The sequence below is a fragment of the Scylla paramamosain genome, chromosome 2 (genome assembly GCF_035594125.1).
Source record: "Scylla paramamosain isolate STU-SP2022 chromosome 2, ASM3559412v1, whole genome shotgun sequence".
Taxonomy (NCBI): Eukaryota; Metazoa; Arthropoda; class Malacostraca; order Decapoda; family Portunidae; genus Scylla; species Scylla paramamosain.
The window spans coordinates 1,362,501-1,378,161 of record NC_087152.1 but is presented as its reverse complement, the minus strand read 5'-3'; the positions used below and the strand labels follow the sequence as shown (position 1 = coordinate 1,378,161).

Sequence of the window (15,661 nt, the reverse complement as noted above, 5' to 3'; positions counted from 1 at the left end):
AAGGTCACGTGAAGGAGAGTAAAAATGCAAAGGAATAAACGACGGAAGCTCAGACAACAGCAGATATGTTGACCCTTACGAAGGTATTTGTGATAAGAACATAAGAAAATACAAAACTAAGGGAAGCTGCAAAAAGCCATCAGGACTATACGTGGCAGTCCCTGTACGAAATATATCTACCTATTTCCACCTATCATCCTGTCCATCAATTTATCTATTCTACCCAAAATGAAGCTAGGAGACGTAGGATAGTGTAGGCACCCCTCTCTGTGACCCTTTTAAGCATTTCCTGGCGGGTCCAAAGGATGATGGCCTTCCAAAATGTGACCCGTGAATGTTTTTTCTCAGGTCGCGAACTTATGAATGACCTGCAGAAAGTGAGTAATGCTGGGAACGTGTACCTTATGTCCAATTTCCCCGACTCTCTCTCTCTCTCTCTCTCTCTCTCTCTCTCTCTCTCTCTCTCTCTCTCTCTCTCTCTCTCTTGCTGTCTGTATTTCAGCCGTCTCTTAGTCTGTCTTTCTGTCTCTGCCTATTTGTATGTCTGTCTGTCTGTCTAGTTGTCTGTTCGTTTGTCTGTCTCTCTCCCTCGATGTATCCCGGCTTGTAAATATGTGTTATAATGATTATCTAGATTATATATAAACGTAAGACACTTAGTAAAATATGAAAGGACAAAATCCCCCCATCTCTCTCTCTCTCTCTCTCTCTCTCTCTCTCTCTCTCTCTCTCTTCGCACTTTTGTTATTGTATCACCTTCGTTTCCAATTTTCTTCGAGCATTTTTTTCCAGTTTCCATTTTCCCTGAGTGCCATTTTCTTAGTTTACAAATTAACAAGACAGCATTTTTCTTTGTCGCTTAATTTGATTCTTTCTCCACGTCTTCTTTTCCAGCGTCACTTCTTGCGTCTCCTTTTATTTATTTATTTTTTTTTTCTCTCTCTTTCTCTTTCTTTTCTGACTTTCCTGTCACTCCTCTTATTTCCACAGTAAGTATATGTCCACTGTGTCTTTCGTTTGTTTGTTTATTTATTTGTTTATTTATTTTTATTTATTTATTTTTTTTAATTCTTCGTGTTCTTATTGAGTTTGTCGTTCATGTGGAAACTTGTTATTATTTGTGTTCATTTTTTTTCTGCTTCTCTGGAACGTTTTTTTTCTTTTTTTCTCTTTTTGTTTTCGAGTTTCCTTTTGTCATTTTATTTACGTGTTTTTTTTATTTTCTTCACTCTAATACCAGTTTTCAATTTAAACTGTAACTCGTTTCTCTTTTTCTTTCTTTCTTTCTTTTCTTTTTTTTTTTTTAACAAGGAAATGCACTTGTATGTATGTTTCTCCTGTTCCATCGTTTCATTAATTACACACACACACACACTCTCTCTCTCTCTCTCTCTCTCTCTCTCTCTCTCTCTCTCTCTCTCTCTCTCCTCTCTCTCTCTCTCTCTCTCTCTCTCTCTTCCCTTATCCTGTTATTTATTATTTATTTTATTACGAGTCTCCTCTCTGTTCCAGCACATGCACTTGTATTCCTTCCTCCCCAGGGCCTTTATTATGTATTTACTACTGTTTCTTTTTTCCTTTTATTCTTTTTCCTTCTCGCTCGCAGGAAGTTCACTCGTATTCCTCTTGTTCCCTTCGTACATTATTTACTTGCTCACTCTTTTCCTTTTTTTTTTTTTTTTTAAGGAATGCACGTCTATTTTTTTGTATTTGTTTGTTTTTCCTCTTCTTCTTTTTTTTTTTTTTCTTTCTGTGAGCTTTCTTTTGTTCTCTCGTTTTTCCCGTCGCTTACTGTTTATTTTGTTATTCGTTTTCTTTGTTATTTTTTTATATTTTTTAGGATATACACTTGTATTTCCTTCTTCTCTCGTCTTTTTATTATTTATCTAGTTGTTTTTCTTTCTTTCTCCCTCCCTTCCTTTTTTTTTCTTGCTTTCTTTGTTTTATTCACCTGTCGCTTCATTTTGTATCATTTATTCTTGTTTATTTTTTTTATTTATTTTTTCTTACCCTTTCATCTCCTATCATGTATTTATTTGTTGACTTTTCACTCATTTCTTTCTATTCTTTTGTCGTTTATCACTTTTCGTTAACTTTCCATTTATTTCACGTTCCCTCTCTCCGTTTATCATTGATCCATGTGTCGATATTTCATTTATTTCACCTGTTTGCTTCCTTTCACATTTATTCCTCCCCTTGAGTCAGTCCCCCCAACCGCGTGTAGCTGCCCCATCCCTGGAACCCAAGTCAGGCCAGCGGGGTTTACGAGCATGGGAGGCGAAAGAGGCGGAGGTCGCTCAATACGTACAGTGGGAGGTTAGGTTAGGGGTTGTGACACGCGCTCAATACCCAGGTCACGGAGTCCGGCCCACAGCGTCTCTCTGCACCCTCTCCCCCCACCCGCACACTAAGCACACCATTATACCACACTATTTTTTTCCCTCTCCACAATGCTGCCACAAACACCAGTAACTTTAACATATCAATGCCACCACAAACCACACCACTGCACACTCAGCGGCCACTCCACGCCGCAGTGCCACCACAAACCATGTTAATGCACACCTCAGATCTCAGACCTCATCTCACCACAATTCCACCACACACCACGTCAATGCACGCCTCACCAGTTCCACCACACCACAGTGCCACCATAAACCACACCAATGCTCACCTCAGCAGCTCCATCACGCCATATTAACACCACAAACAAACTTATTTTAAATCACATGACTTCTACCGTACCACAGCACCGTGTCAAAGCGCCAGCTCAGCTTTTCTTCACCTCCGGGGCCAGAATACCACACTGTGCACCGTATCACTACCATTCCACAGCAAAGTCTATGTACCACAGCTTGAACACCATATGAGACACACAACCACTCCGCACCACACCATATAGTGACAATAACACTGGTAGCAACAGTGGTGATAGTAATGGGGGTGGTGGAGTATTCACCATTGTATTGTATTGTATTGTATTGTATTGTATTGTAGGCTAGAAATAAGAAAACATAATACACTGCCTTCATAACTGCCACACGTAGGCCTACTGGCTTCCTGAAGCTTCCTTTATGCTCTTACGTTCTCATAACATCCTCGGAGCCGCCGCTGGGGCCGTGAGGAGGTGGTAGCGGCCACGCCCGGATAAGCAGCAACGGCTTGTATAAAGATGACGCCTCTTGTTGATCCCTGAACCTGACTCAAGACACAAGGCAGTGAGGGAGAGAAGGGGAAGGGACGAAAGGACAGCAAGGGTCTGAAAACTCGCGAAGTGGGATTGTGCGAATGTCTGAAGGCGCGGGAAGGGAGGGAAAGAGGGCTGCAGAGAGGATTAAGGGAAGGAGGTAGTGGGGGAGGAAGGTGTGAGGAGATTAGGGTGTCTGGGCGTGATGGCAGTCGACCCGAGGAGGTGGAAGAAAAGGAATGGTAGAAGAGGAGAGGGGAAAAAGGAGGACGGGTGGCGCTGGGGTGAAGGAGGGTGGAAACGGGAGGAGGCGGAAGCGAGGGGAAAGGGATTGAGGGTGGAAAGGGGAGGGTGGAAGGGGAATAAGAGGAGGAGGTGGGTGGTGGTAGCAGAGGTATGGAGGTGAAGGTCAGGCAGGAAGGAAAAAAGAGGAGGTGGATGAGGAGGAGGGAGAGAGGGAGGAGGGAGGGGAAGAAGAGGGGAATATGAGAGGAAAAAGGTCAACAGGAAAAGAGAAGAGGCAAATGAACAGTGAAGGTCGGTAGTGAGGGGAGGGTGGAAAGGGAAATAACATGAGAGAGAGAGAGAGAGAGAGAGAGAGAGAGAGAGAGAGAGAGAGAGAGAGAGAGAGAGAGAGAGAAACTTGATAATCGAGGGAAGGGAAGGTGAAAGGGGGGGGGGGAGCGGATTGATGGAAGCCGAGGTGTCAGCTGGGAGGGAAGGAAAGGCGAGAGGTCAAGGCAACACAGCTGATGAAGCAAAACAAAACAGAGGCAACACTGGGATCGCAACTCTAATTACACAAAAAGCAAAGGATTCGAATAAAAAAACATACGTAATTACGCTCATCCAAGCACCACAGGCATGCTCAGCTCTCTAATACCCGCATTCGTGACTCAGTACAGGCAGCGGCGGGGTGAGTAAAGGATTATCTGAAAATCATACTCTGCGGGATAATTTTTTGCGTCGTATATCTGTTTTTATTAGCGTGCTCTTCACACCCCGCTGAGCCTCAATGGACAAATGAGGCATGGACGTAGTTATTGCCCGAATCCCGCAGACTAGTCCACGAGGCCACCGCTCCCTTACAGCCCGTGACTACCACTCACGGGCTCCACTACTGCCGGACGGATTGTAGGTATACGAGTCCTCCAGGCCACGAACCGCCCCGCACCAGACGAGACGAGGTGTAAGGCAACTTTAGCCTAACTCGCAACTTTTGTTAAACTTGGTACCGACTGGGAATTCTTTGCGGTTATATTTTGCAGCTACACTGGTGGTGGCTGTGCTGGAAAGCCTTGTAATCGTGATGGTAATTGGTAAAGATTTTATTCACACGACAGGCCGTTACGGGAATAATGGCTTATGTAGTGTTGGTTTACATGTAGTGATAATAATAAAAGCACCAGCTTATATAGTGGAGATAACAATTCGTTTTTGTTTTAATGATGTAATTAACAATATAATAGGAAGTATAATCACACAAAATCAACAAATCGTTTGAGAGAGAGAGAGAGAGAGAGAGAGAGAGAGAGAGAGAGAGAGAGAGAGAGAGAGATATGATGGTTCAGTTTCAAGGTGACTGAAGCAATACCGAATGGTTCATTGATTGACCACGCACCGTGCCCTGTATGAGGCACTGCAATGAAGCCTCTGAACTCCCTAGGTGAGGCGGTTAGCGAAATGTGAATCCTTGAGCTCCCTGCATGCCGCTAGTTAGGTCTCATCCCTTGTGACGCTTTGTGAATAGCCCACTCACTGAGATCAAGCGATGGCTTATTTAAGGCCCGTTAAGGAAGGGCTGACCCACCAGGTGACCTGAAAATTACCGACCTGCGGGCTGCGTCGTAAAGGGGAAGGGCAGACCAGAGGAAACCTTAGACGTTGCAAGAGAAGTGGATTTGTCATCTGGACGGCGCGCAACATATTTTAGGGAAGTTCAACCAAAATTTAAATGAATCGTTAGTAAAAGTCACAAGTTCAGGAATATTTTGACTAACTTAGTTTTTGGCATTTTGCATTGATAGTTATGACTGATACGCTTGGCGAGGTTTCAGAGTACTGGCTTTTTTGCGAAGTTTTGTAACCACTGTATTATCGGTGACCAGTGTTACAGTTTTCTTTAGAACAGCCTACATCAAGCGCCGCCCACACGCTGCTTCTGCCAGACATCTAAATTCAGCCGATCGCCAGAGTGAGGCTTAATGGTTGTGTCCTCAAGGACCAGACAATATATATGTCGCGGGATTATCCTCGTATTTCTCGCGCTGGGGTTGTACGAGTCACCTCAGCAAAGGCTTAACTTGCTGTAATATGTAATTTCATTGTTTAAGAAATTGTATATTTGTATGCTATTCACTATTCACTAGAAAAGTGCTATCCTGTCGGTGCATTGTACGATGAAAACAGTGCGATAATGTACCAGCAAGATGCAAGAGAATTCAGTAAGAATGACGTCCAATAGTTGAACTCAAGCGGGGAAAGATTATTTTTCTTTTAAACTTTTCGAAGTAGTTTTGTGAAGCAATAAGTGCCAGAGTTATGAAGCGTTTCTCCTGTCTCTGCTTTGTGAAACTTTTATAATGGAGTAGTCTGTGGCGATGAGCTACGATACTGGTGGGAAGCAATATAACAGTAGTAACGGTGGTGTTGCCGGCTGTGGTGACGCAGCAAGTAACAGCGGCAGGGACACCGGGAACAGCAGCAGCAGGAGTAGCAAAGTTCGCAGCGCCTCGAAAAGGACCCACTTGATTGTACCACTTGCAACTCTGAGGCAGCGTTCACTCCTCATACCCGACCCCCTTCACCCCTACCTCCTACGACCCTTCCACAGCCTCCTTCCTCTATCCCTCCACGCCTTCCTCTCTCCGATCCCTCCACTGCCTCCTTCCTTCCATCCCACCACGACCTCATTCCTCCGACCCCCTTCAAATTCTCCTTCCTCCCGACCCCTCATGCTCTCCTTCTCCCGACCCATCCATACCCTCCTTCTCCCAGCCTCTCCACGCCTTCCCTCCTCCAACCCCTCCGCACCCACCTTCCTCCGCACTTCAACCCCTCCTCTTCACAAGCCTTCCTCCGCCGCTCCACGCCCTCCACGTATACATCGCGAGATAAGACTAACCCAGACTTTCAACGAGGGAACTTCTGAGGTCGCGGACGCCTCGAAGTGCTCAGTATTTTCTCGTGTTTGTGTATGAGCTCAACTTGAAGCTGCGTTTGCACTGACCTTGACTTGAGAAATTGTTGTGTGTGTGTGTGTGTGTGGGAGGGGGGGGAGGTTCCCTCATGGTGAAAAATGAAGGCATGATTGTATAGATTTATGCCTGATTTTGTTCAGTGAGGCAGAAAACGAGGCAGCCACTCTCTTTTGTTTTGGTAAATACTTCATCATTGGGGCCAAGATGGCGGGCGGTGCGCATCGATCTTGTTGTGGGTTCTATCGGAGCAATATTTACCCCGCGAATGTGAAAACTGTAGGGGCCTCATTTCGTGGCGGAAAACGGCTCGCCTCCCCCGCCGATTGGCTTTGCATTCGCGAGGCTTAGCTGGCGCAGTTTGGGTTATTGCATGGCGTTTTTACGAAAGTGAAAGATAAAATGGCTGAAAAGTCATTCCCTCATAATTGGTTCAAAAGGGTAATAACAGCTGTTTTGCTATGGTTCGTCCTCAGTTATACGTAAAATGTGATTGGGTACACATACACACAAACACACACACACACACACACACACACACACACACCAAAATATTGCAATCTCGCTGGGCGCATCTGTGCAGCCTGTGGGCCTCTGGGTAAAGGTTCCTGCGTTATATATTGCATAAGTATATTTAGACTGCAAAATTTCCTTTTTCAATTGAATCTGTTCTAAAGTTTATGTTTATTTTTCGACATTTACTGCTTTAGAGGCGGGGGAAAAAAAAAAAAAAACGTTATGCAGCACAAGTTACAAAACACTGTGGTCAGGTAACCAGCTCTTGAGAGAAGAGACTGTCAACAGCTTTCACAGTTGCACGCCGTAACAAATGCAAGGCGTACGTTAGGGAATGTGTGGTACTGGCCTGCTGGACACGTCGCGCTGGCCTGCGCACACAAAGGGCTCAAATTAATTTGAGAGGGGAGCCGCACCCCCCCCCCCCCTTTATGGTGCGAGCCAAGGGAGCGCCGTGAACCGGGAAGAGAGAAGGACCCCCGTGCTATTCTCCGTCTCGTGCACTGTGCCTTAACGTTCTTCACGCTGCTCGTATACATTACCTATTTTCCTTAGAGACTTGCATTTTACGACTCAAATAAAGAAAAGTGTAATTCCTGTTTATTGTACTGATAAATCAGACAAGATACAAATGATCAGCAATTTATTGCAGCACTCCACTTACTGGACAGAGCGCGGGGCCAAATACAAAATATATTAAATGAAAGTTTGAAACCAGACAGGTCCAGGGTAGCGTGCGACACGGCCGGCCACATGCTGCCCGCCCACACAACTTTTCATTCTGCACGACCACACATGTTTGTCTCCTGTTAGTGGACGTGAAACCGGGATTAAAACTCAGAGATTTGGATCTCGAACAGAAGAAAAAATATATAGCGAGAATGTAAAACCCACGTTACACAAGGGTGTTTGCACCAGGCTCAGGGGATGGCTAGTGTGGCGGTACAGCTCTCCGATGACAAGGGGAGTATACAGCATGGAAAAAAAAAAAAAATAGGCAGAGCATATACTTCTTATTACACATCTTTCTTAATACTGTAACTCAGAAAAAAAAAAAAAAACATAAATAACAGCATAAGAAAATAAGAGAAGCTGCAAGAAGGCATCAGTTCTACACGTGGCAGTCCCTGTACGAAGCATACCTCGGTATTCCGACCTGTCAACTTTATCCATAAATTTATCTAATCTAACCTCATAGCTAATTATTCTAAATTCAAGTGCTGCAGTCTTGAATGTTAAAACAAAAAAATGTTAACATTTTCACTATTCTCTCTTGTCAATATTGTGATTTTGTCAATATTGTTACTGTCATATATATATATATATATATATATATATATATATATATATATATATATATATATATATATATATATATATATATATAGAGAGAGAGAGAGAGAGAGAGAGAGAGAGAGAGAGAGAGAGAGAGAGAGAGAGAGAGAGAGAGAGAGAGAGAGAGAGAGAGAGAGAGAGAGAGAGAGAGAGAGAGAGAGAGACGGATACCAGTCGCGAAAGAGAAAGAATATATAGTTTATTGACAGAATTTTGCGATTACAAGAAGCTTAAAGTAAAAATCATTTCACTAAAATCATTATATCATATAAAAAGAGCTACAAATAAAAATCCTGTCCAGATAAAAGAAGAAGTGAAAAACAGTGGCAACGTGATGAACGTGACAAAGGAATCTGAACACACGAAAAGTGCGTCCTTGAGGGGCCCTCGTCACTCATTCCCGGGGCGCTCGTCGATTCCTGTCGGGTCTGTCATACGTCACTTGCTCTCTGGAGGCTTTTCTCAGTATCGACGTGACTCATTCCTTCTCCAAGACCAAAGCGAGTGTCACAGAAAAAAAAAAAAAAATACATATATATATATATCGTCCTGCATTAGAGATTCTCTGAGCAACTTTATTAACTGGCTTTGTTAGGAACTCTTAATTTATATTTTACAGTCTTGTGTGTATTTGCAGGAAAATTATGTTCAAACTTTTATTCAGGCAAATTAAGAACGTGTGTGTGTGTGTGTGTGTGTGTGTGTGTGTGTGTGTGTGTGTGTGTGTGTGTGTGTGTGTGTGTGTATGTGTGCGGGGGAGGGGGGGGATGGCTGGGAGGAGAGAGAGAGAGAGAGAGAGAGAGAGAGAGAGAGAGAGAGAGAGAGAGAGAGAGAGAGAGAGAGAGAGAGAGAGAGAGAGAGAGAGAGAGAGAGAGAGAGAGAGAACCGTACACCTTTAAATGATACAAGTTATTTTTAGTTTCACTTAACTTCCTCCACAGTAAAGATTCAACTTACCAATGCATATAATATTTTTCACTTTCCTTGCTTCTCTCTTACCCTTTCTCACTCTCATTTGGTTTCTCCGTCAAGATTATCTACCGCCTACATTTAATTTTTTCCTCATTCTTTTCCCATAGGCTACTTCTCTTCCATATTCATTGTTTTCATCTTTTATTCAACATGAGTCTGGCGGTGGATGACTGAATTTTTTACAGCAATAAAGGGGACGAGGTGGCATCACAGGCCCTTTCAGCACTTAGCCTCGCCGCTCTAAGGTTGCATGAGTGACGCAGCGGTGATTAAAAGTAACGACCAGGCTGAGGAAGGTGACACTGTACCGCGTAACCCTCACCGGCGCGCCCTGTCATGATAATCCGAAATGCCTGGCTTCCTGGTTGCCTGCCTGCCCGAATGACTGACTGACTGACATGCTACGGTCTGATTGACTGTAACTGACTGAATGACGCACAGGCTTAATGGACGATTTGCTGACTGACTGCCTGCTTGACTAACTGAATTGCAATTGATTGACTGTCTTGCTGACTTGATGGATGTCTCTCTAACTGACTGCCTGATTGACTGACTGACTTCCAGCAGAGGCTCAGGTTGCCTTACTAGTTTAATTAATGGATAACCTGGTGATTTTCTGACTGGTTAACAACAGACTGACTGGACGCCCTTAAGGATGGAATAATATATAAAAAAATCTTAAGTGACTGCTGTGTTACGCCCTTCTATTGTCTTCCCCTCTGTTGTTATTTCCCTCCCTGCCGTTCTCATTAGCCCTTCCCTCCCCAGTGACGGCAGACCCTCACGAACGTCTGAGGGTGTGCGTGTTCCCGCGGCCCGCCTTCCGCAATGAGTCGCGCTGACTTAAGATATGACGGAAATAACACGCATATTTTATTTTTTTTCCCTTTTCTTTGTACCATAAGTGAAATTCGTTGGACCTCCATATTTGCCGCTGATGTTATTGTAGTATGGATTTTTTGTTCCTTTGTACCCTCTGTTTATTTCATTGTGATGTTTGTCACATGGCAATAATTATTCTTGTATTCCTTCATGCGTATTGACGACATTGCCATTCCATCGTACCTTCTGTTATAATTACTGTACTTAAACGGATCCCTTCATAAGTGGTAACATGTACATGCAATTACCGATGTTTATCGTACCGTGACATGCGTTGATTACCGTACAATCAATGACGTTCATCTCGACTTCATAGCCGCTGATTACACGCTCGCATAATGACTCGGTGATTTGATTAAGCTTAATTGAAATAAAAATCATGTGCGAGATGCGCGTGTTAACAAGGTGCGAATTTACTGCAGTGCATCATATTCTGTTTTGCATGATAATTCTCCCCCCCCTGTGTGCCCGAGAGCCTTTCCTTGCTATTAGTTTGTCGCCGGCAGGAGGGAGGGACCGGCGTCTAATGAGGTGCTGCGCCTCGGGGGACGCGCCGGCTACTGCTCGTCCATTTGTTTGTTCTAATTTAACACAACTTGCTGATGCGCTTTTGTTACGCTTGTTTGCGCTTATCTTTAGTTGCTTCTGACTTTACTTATATTACTCTTGCTTGTTTGATTTATTTGCCGATGCTGATAGATTTTTTAAGCCTTATTATTATCAGTTGACAGCTATGACCAAGATAATACACTGAGAAAGTAAAGCTGAAAACCTCAACACTTGGACAATGTAATATTTTGAGGGAATGTTTCAACAAAGAGTAAAGCAGAAAAGCAGAGACGAGAAATAGAGCCATGAGCAGAAATCTGGACTTGGCGAGGTTTGCTTTCAGACGAGAACTGTCAGAATTACTATTTGCTCCTCTGGTCGTGGCGTTATGGCCTTTCTCCTCTGCAGTGATTGCCTTCTCTCCTTCCCTTTCTCTTCTCTCCCTTATTTCCAGCCTTGTATGTATCCTTTTTACCCCATTTTCCCTCTTACCGTCTTTCTTCCTCTCCTTCCCTACCTCTCCCTTTTCTCTCTCTCTTTCTCTGCACCGTTGTCTCTCGCCGTTCACCCGCCTGGTCACACTGGGAGCTACGAGGCGGCGATCGACCCCGCCCTGACATCAAATTTTCAGTCTAGTTCTAGTTTCTTCGCTTCCCCTGAGTTGTCGTGAAGGTGAAGGTCGGAAAGATTATTGTTGGATGTCTTTGTAAGGTCGAATTACTCCATTTCCTCGCCGGTTTTAAGACCTTCCAGATTACTCTAATGAATTACTGGCAATGTACTGTTGGGTCATTACTCTATATATCACTCGTTCAGGGGAAGCGAAAACTTATTAAATTCCACAACATCAGCACTGGTGACTCGCTTCGTTGAACTTAATGATATATAGATGACCGAATGTGCTCTCTCATCAAATATCTTTAACTTGATGGCTTACTACTAAAATGAAATAACCTAGGAAGGCCTACGGATCTGTTGCTCTTTGCTATCCCTTATAATTCTTTAAACATATGCTGCGTACCGCCTCTAACTAACTCCTCGTCCACTAAGTTATGATGCTTGACCCTTTCTTACACGAACTAGAATAATGATGCTTCCTCTTCATCTTCACTAAACTCACGCACACCCCCTCCCCACGCTCCCTCTTCCCTGACGGCCGGAGGAAAAGAGCCGCTGAAGGAGGTGTTGCTTGGGGCCTCAGTAAAATCACCGAGGGGACGCACCCTAGCCCTCGCTGCGCTTGGCCGTCCTCCTTTAACATCAGCTTCACTTTGCTCCATTGGCAGGTAGTTTTGGGGGGAAAGTTTTTATGTCAGCGTGCAGGAGGAAGGGTAGCGGGAATAAAAGAAAAGAAAAAAAAAGAAAGAAAAAGAAAATACATAAAAGAAAAGAAGGTACAGTGTTCTGGATGGGGAAGGTTTGTTCGTGTTAGCTCATCTCTACATCAGTACTGCGCTGAGGGGAAAGGAGGGGCTGGAATATGGAAATACAAATACGCACGTAGAGGAGAATAACGAAATACACCCTGGAGGGAATAAAAGAAGGGATTCACTTTTTACCGGTGTCATGTTTATGTATCCGAGGCCTTCCAGCCACACCAATATTCTGCGTAACCACGTTCATTAAGGGGCCCCCACCGATATCCCCTGTACCCATCAATATCCTGCGCATACACCCAAGTTCACTAACAGGCACTCCTCAATAGACTGTGTACCCGCGTTGATTGGTGAGGCAAGTGCTCTAGATACGAGTATATATGATTTTTTTTTTCTCCAGTGTAAGTCTGCGTTGTAGGCTGCCCAGTTACTATATATAGTTGATGTAACGAAGATATGGTTCCGGACCCACCGACCTATACTATGAGTACATCGATCCACTGCCTCTTGCCCCTCATCTCCTCCCCTCATCCTCCCAGTGTGTGGTTGTCAAATACTTCAGGCGCCGCGGTGCCATTAGTATGGAGGAGCTAAAAAATACAGTATTTTCTTAGTCAGTGTGTGTGTGTGTGTGTGTGTAAGAGAGAGAGAGAGAGAGAGAGAGAGAGAGAGAGAGAGAGAGAGAGAAAGAGAAACACACACACACTACCCTAGTACCCCAGTACCTCATTAAGTATCACCGCAGAGCAGGAATGGGGCAGTAATTTGCAGGTCAAATCAGTTGACATCTGCATAAGAGGACCAATGGATCTCAAAACACACACACACACACACACACACACACACACACACACAGTTGGTAGGTACGCATTCTGACCTTATTCTGTCCACGTCACTGACGCAAGAGTTAACAAACATCTTTACTCTTTCGTCTCTTATTGGTAAACAACTGGAATTCTCTGTTTCTCTTTTTCTTCTTCCGATGACTTGAACTGTTTCTAGAGAGGAGTATTGAAACAACTCAGAAACGATATTTGAAACTTCCTATAACATACTGAGCACTCTCTCTCTCTCTCTCTCTCTCTCTCTCTCTCTCTCTCTGTTGCCTTGACCCTATTAAAGTCTGAAATGTCTTCAATAAGGTGAAGTGTTCTTGGAAGCGAGGTCCCTTTAACAAGACATGAGTCAGCAATCATATCATCTTCATTAATTTCACTGGATGTATAGGATTTTAAGTCTTTTTTGTGTGTCTCCTAATAAACCAGTAATTGTCATTATTTAGTGCTCATATTCTCGATCGATATCGCACACACACACACACACACACACACACACACACACACACATACAAAGATTTTCTCAGTCTCCAATTAACGGAGAGACTAGATGATGGACAGACTATTTTCGTGGAAAGAGGGACGACGACGAGGAGGAGGAGGAGGAGAAGGAGGAAGGAACAGGAGAGGAGGAGACTGATGGAAGCGGAGGAGAACAAGTGATAGAGGAAACTGAAAGAAAAAAAAAACAACAACAGTCCTATTTTAGGCTCCTGTCTGGTAGTGTTCATGTCAGGACGTCTTTAAGGAGAGAACATTAAATATTCATCAATAATAACATAAAGAAGAGACACGATAATGCACATAAATACACATCAATGTAGGGTACTGAACAAGAATAGAGATGCTGGGCGACTAAGAGGTAAAAAGAAAAAAAAAAAAGACAGGATAATGCATAGAAATATCAAGAGTAATGGAGATCAGTAAGCATGTAGTCTTATGAAGTAGACGCTAAACAGTATGCTGGTCTTGATAACGTAAGTGTATGACTCAAACAGCCGGTGACTTCTTCGTCACTTAGATCACATCCTCAATTCACACTGCTAGAAAGTAAATAAACTCCATACAGGGACTGTCATGTGTAGGCCTGATGGTTTCTTGCAGCTTCCCTTATTTCTTATGTTCTTATGTTCATTGTGTCACTGAAGCCTCACTGCCGTCTAAGCACACTTCATTTCTTGGCTAGTAACCACGGCTTGGAAACACCGAAGCTTCTCGACAGCCTGGTCACGCTAGAAACAAGCCAGTCACTAAGCGTGCGAGATTGTTGTAAATCTTGTGGCAGTACGGAGCTAAAGAGTGGCTGTATGTAGAGTGAGGGGTAAGTCCAGTGTACAATCATGCCAAGTGAGAGGTATAATCTTTAGGTCAATATACAGTTTCTCATTGTAACTAATGGTGCAGGGAAAAGTCAGACTCACACTGATATTCAAAATAAGCTCTCCTTACGTAATTTTGTTTGTAAGTTAGTATGATGGATACTAATTTCTCGAATAGGCCTGTCTCTTCTTTTTTCCTAGTTTACTGGCGAAAGAAAACTGTATATTTACCAATTTTTTATATTACAAAGCTAAACAAAAAGGTGACAGTGGATATGAAAAGGTATGGAGGAGGGCCAAACACCAGCGATAAAAAGCGACAAAAGCAATCAGACATTTACAGTGCTTACAGTGCCTACATATGTGTATTCACCTATTCACCATTTCGTGTTTACGCGACCCATGCGAGTCTCGTGTGTCGTCACGGCAACATAATCACAATTGAGTCAGACGCCAAGGAATTACATTAACCGAACTTAGACACGTCGTATGAGAGACACATCTGTTCCTTTCCTCCAGAATCTTATGACGCAGCTCTCTCTCTCTCTCTCTCTCTCTCTCTCTCTCTCTCTCTCTCTCTCTCTCTCTCTCTCTCTCTCTCTCTCTCTCTCTCTCTCTCCAGCAACGTGAAAGAGAAACCCAATACTCCCGCTGCGAACTAGAATCAAAGAGAGACCTGAACCTTCATCTGTAGTAAGGACGCGTAGTTCGTGTGCTGACACTGTATCCCTTGCAAACACTTCATATCCAACTTCTCCCGCACTGCTGTATCAGGGACATCACTCCGCCGCTCTCCGCCAGAACCAAGCCACTCAGTCCTCACCAGCACTGCCAGATTTCGAGATAACTAGAGTCATAGTTTGTATAGTCCGTACTGGTGTTCCCACTTTCATGGCGCCGGATGGTCCAGTCTCTCTCTCTCTCTCTCTCTCTCTCTCTCTCTCTCTCATCGGCGTGTGTGTGTGTGTGTGTGTGTGTGTGTGTGCGTAGATGGGGAAGGGATATACTGAAAGGCACGTGAGTATTGGTGTTTCTAGGGAGCAGTTTGCAGTCCTCGTGTGGCTCGCGTTGGTTCAATTGCGCTGGGAATGAGACAACGGAGTGAAATGGCAGGCATGATTGGAGGACGGCTCCTTGCTAAACCCCCTTACGGACGTTTTTGTTTGTTCGTCCCCTTAGCGCGCGCACACACACACACACACAAACACACACACACAAACACAAACACACACACACACCTCAAAAAGCCCAGTAAATCAAGGCGTATGCATGTTGTAATTTACATATGATTCATACTCATTTACTTTTATCATCCGACTTCCTCTTACTTTTTGTTTTTTTTCTCAGCCCCTTAGACTTCCATGGCGGGTATAGATTTTACAATTAACCCAAAGTGGATCGTCCCCCTTTCACCCTTCACTCTCGTCCCTTCCCTACCGCTCTTCCACCGCCAAACAATGTATACCGCCGAGTCCCCAGCAGGTCCCCGCAG

General features: G+C 44.0%; 1 protein-coding gene across 6 annotated transcripts in view; it reads left to right on the top strand.

The window, feature by feature from the left end:
• LOC135108062 (protein prune homolog 2-like) overlaps window positions 1-15,661 on the top strand; it is a 37,664-nt gene that overhangs the window by 8,207 nt on the left and 13,796 nt on the right. The window contains exon 1 of one of the 6 annotated variants that reach the window (XM_064018668.1): window positions 373-377. The exons of the other annotated variants lie outside the window; for them this stretch is intronic. The gene's annotated coding sequence lies outside the window, so the exon portion shown is untranslated. Of the gene's footprint in view, window positions 1-372; window positions 378-15,661 lie in introns of those variants that run through there. 6 annotated transcript variants of the gene reach the window in all.